We start from the raw sequence: 4,465 nt of genomic DNA on the forward strand, positions 1-4,465 counted from the left end.
AATGCCAGTGTAAAACTGTTGATTGGAGAGAGATAGACAGACAAACAGGCATACACACAGTCACAGACAGGCATACAGACAGACAGACAAACATACAAACAGACAGACAGACAGACAGACAGACAGACAGACATAGACACCGCGAGAAAACAAGAACAAGAACAACAAGAACAATTCTTTATTTCACGAGTGTAATGGAGTGTTTGTTACATCTGGCCCTCGCCCTAAAGAGGGACTAGACTAAAATGGCTAAAGAATAAAGAAATACAGAAAACAACTGCAACGTGTTTATAAATAAACTGAAGTAAGAACATAAATTATTGTACAGTAACTTAAAATACATTGCATTCATGAAAAAGTGAGTTAATATGACATGAGAAAAGTATTATAGAGTAGATTGCACTGACGCGACAAAACTGTAAGCTGCGAGAGAGAGAGAGAGAGAGAGAGAGAGAGAGAGAGAGAGAGAGAGAGAGAGAGAGAGAGAGAGAGAGAGAGAGAGAGAGAGAGAGAGAGAGAGAGAGAGAGAGAGAGAGAGAGAGAGAGAGAGAGAGAGAGAGAGAGAGAGAAGATAAGACAAGACAAGACAATACAAGTCTAGACACATTCTTTATTAACGAGAGTAATTGCATAAGCAAACAGGTGCTTTTTTCACATCCAGCCCTCGCCCATGAGAGGGACTAATCTAATGATAATGTGTTTTATAAATGTTAGAATAACAAAACAAAACATGCAACAAACAACAAACAAACAAACCAAAATTGACACAAACAACAAAACAAACAAACAAACAAGCAGCCAAACAAATTAACAAAAACATTCACACAAACACCCATAAAACATTATTATCAAATGCATAATGAACACAAGTTTCGAACAAACAATAGCATGCACAAAGTAGAGAGAAAAAAAGTCTTCGTAAATTGAGGAATAGTAAAAGTTAAACAACTACGTAGCAAGTAATAACGCTTAAGCACATTTACATAAGACATGCCATACAATCAATGTAGTACGTATGATTAAACGATGAAAGGCATCAGAAATATCAACATGTTCAGACTTATTGAAAACGAAATGTAGCATGTATAAGGAATGAAAAGTATAATCTTTAAAAGTCTTGGCATTGAATGAATGTAGGTACTGCGTTCGCAGCTACACGGAGACGAGCGTGGGTGTGGTTAGTCGAGACTATCTTAATATTATAGTCTCTGCGATGACTTTTTTTGGGTGTTAATCTATTACTTTGATGCCGACAGTTTGACTTAATGTTTTTATATCGCTTCACGCGACTTGTTTCCCAGTTATTTTTCTCTTTCGTTCTCATTTGCTTGGTCTTTGTCTCACACTCTCTCTGTCTTTCACTATCTCCGTCCGTCCGTCCGTCCGTCCGTCCGTCTGTCTGTATTTCTGTCTGTCTGTCTCTGTATAGTCTATCTTGGTCTCTCTGTCTCTGTCTCTATCTTTCTCTCTTTTACTTTCTCTCCCCGCCCTTCTCTCTTTCTCTCTCTCTCTCTCTCTCTCTCTCTCTCTCTCTCTCTCGCTATCTCTCTCTCTCTCTCTCTCTCTCTCTCTCTCTCTCTCTCTCTCTCGCCTCCCCCTATCTCTGTCTCTGTCCTATATCAACACGGACATATGACTTATATGTGCAGAATGTAGAATGTCTTTGGCTGGAAGTCAAGGCTACAAAATCGTCTCCTTTGTTGGTCGGGTTTATCTATATAAACCCATCATCATTGCTCTTCGACTGGTCAGATGATTTTTATTCAGTTGATGGACAATGTGAAAAATAGACATGTTCGGAAGAACGTTTTTTTCTTAGGTGATTTCAGCTTGGCGGTCGACAATGTCTCTTTTCGGCCTTCACCAGCTAGTAGATAAATCAGCTAGAGTTGCTGGTAACTCGGCTACAATTATTGATCACATCTATACTGACAGTAAGACGATGATATCTAATGTATGTGTTATTAATTCGAGTGTCAGTGATCATTATTCTTGTGTTTTGCACATGGGCCTGTAAGTTACAGCAGTCATTTAAAAAGGCCACACAAATATTGAGTATCGAAGTTTACAAACATTTCAAGAAATTCAATTTACACATTACCTAGTATTGGCTCGATTTTGCACTGTTTTTGATTATGTGAAACCAGAGGATGCCTTATGTACATTTCTGGAGATATTTTACCCAATTATTGATAAGCATGCTTCTTTTCGCTAACACAGAGCAAAGAATCCAACTCCTGTTTGTTTGTTTGTTTGTTTGTTTGTTTGCTTAACGCCCAGCCGACCACGAAGGTCCATATCAGGGCGGTGCTGCTTTGACATATAACGTGCGACACACACAAGACAGAAGTCGCAGCACAGGCTTCATGTCTCACCCAGTCACATTATTCTGACACCGGACCAACTAGTCCTAGCACTAACCCCATAATGCCAGACGCCAGGCGGAGCAGCCACTAGATTGCCAATTGTAAAGTCTTAGATATGACCCGGCCGGGGTTCGAACCCACGACCTCCCGATCACGAGGCGGACGCCTTACCACTAGGCCAACCGTGCCGGTGAATCCAACTCTACCACCTTGGTTAACGAATAACATTATTGAAGCAATGGCATTACGCGATTTTTATGAAGAACATAAAATGAAAGAAGAGTTTAAAAAACAGAAAAAAAACAAAGTTACTGATCTTGTGCGTCAAACCAAAGTTAGTTATTTTAACACATCGATTGAAGACGAAGCAGATATAGATGTAGTTTTAGATTGGTGGCATTTTAGTAGAAATCGAACAATGGCATTCTGCACACAGAGCTCCCGGACAGTTGATTCCTGGTAAAAGCCAAAAAGGAGAGATGGTTTTATTCCACATAAAAGCCTGATCAGCTCTGAGAAGGTTAGACGAATTATACGAGAAGAGCTGTAAATTTAGGAGGACGTCTCCATTCACGGATAATACATATATAGCATGGAAAAGCGCTAGTTTGACCTGCATAATAGTGAACTGGTTAAGAAACCCGGAAAAGGGAACACCTCAATTTTGTCCGATTGAAACCTTGTAATCGATTTGTAGGGTTCCGAGAAAAAAGGAAAAACGTCATTCAAAAATGACTGTGAAGTAAATTCAGCCCATTGTTTATGTGTGTAATTTGGGAACACAAACGAAGTTCGGCGTGTAATCAAATGGAATTTCAAGCATGTAAAACGCTCATTGTTCAACAATGTGCAAGATACGAGTTTTTCCTTTCAAAACCCGATACTTTTTTGAGACTTACAAGGTTGTCTTATGTAACCAAATCATAACAAGTATTAAACTTCACATAAATACCATATACAACAAAAACCAAAGACGTACAAGAAACATACTTGTTCTTGTACAATGGTCGTCTATTGTGTTTTGATGATACGAACCAATTTATTATCGTTTTTGAGGTAAAAGATCGTTAATATAGACTTCTGGTAGCCGTTTATTCTTAATCAGCAAAAGCTAAGTGGAAAATGAAGCTGATAAATTAATAACAGTTTTTGTTTGCCGGAGAGCGTGACAATGACTTTTATACTCAAACATGTAAAGTTGGCGAGAAGTCTCGGGGTAACATAACATGGGTCAGGCAAACCTCAAACGGGCAATTTTCGAACGAATTTTGACAGGAGAATATGAATTCGAAGCTGTCAAAAACGCTGTTAAATGTCTGTGCTTCCCGTTTCTTCAATCCAAGTAGTGTGTTTTTTTAAGGTAAAACCCAGTTGTTTGATGCAACGCTTGTGTGTTTAATTTAAATAATCTTCTGGCCTAGTGGTAAGGCGTCCGCCCCGTGATCGGGAGGTCGTGGGTTCGAACCCCTGCCGGGTTATCCATAAGACTTTAAAATTGGAAATCTAGTAGCTGCTCCGCCTGGCGTCTGGCATTATGGGGTTAGTGCTTGGACTGGTTGGTCCGGTGTCAGAATAATGTGACTGGGTGAGACATGAAGCCTGTGCTGCGACTTCTGTCTTGTGTGTGTGTCGCACGTTATATGTCAAAGCAGCACTGCCCTGATATGGCCCTTTGTGGTCGGCTGGGCGTTAAGCAAGCAAACAAACAAACAAACACAATCTTCTTCTTCTTCTTCTTCTTCTTCTTCTTCTGCGTTCGTGAATTTAAATAATCATCAATGATAGGCACTTAACTAGTCTTAAAGGACACATATTTAGAGCGAATCAATGATTTCAGCTCGAAATACTTTGTTGTTTTACCTCAAATATCAAGCACAGATTAGGAATGGAACATGCAATCATATATAATAAAAAAAACGTTTGCAAGCGCCTCTATCTGCCTGTCTTTCAAGTTAACCAACAGTATACAACAAATCATGTTTTGGGGCAGCTTAGGCATGGTCAAAGGGAAATAATTTATGGGCATTTTATTGACAGTAAATTGTGCGTCTCTTTGGGCTCAGTAAAAGGGAAGTAACAAGCGTAGATTATTGGAATTA

This window comes from Littorina saxatilis, unplaced genomic scaffold, assembly GCF_037325665.1.
Source record: "Littorina saxatilis isolate snail1 unplaced genomic scaffold, US_GU_Lsax_2.0 scaffold_1013, whole genome shotgun sequence".
Lineage (NCBI taxonomy): Eukaryota > Metazoa > Mollusca > Gastropoda > Littorinimorpha > Littorinidae > Littorina > Littorina saxatilis.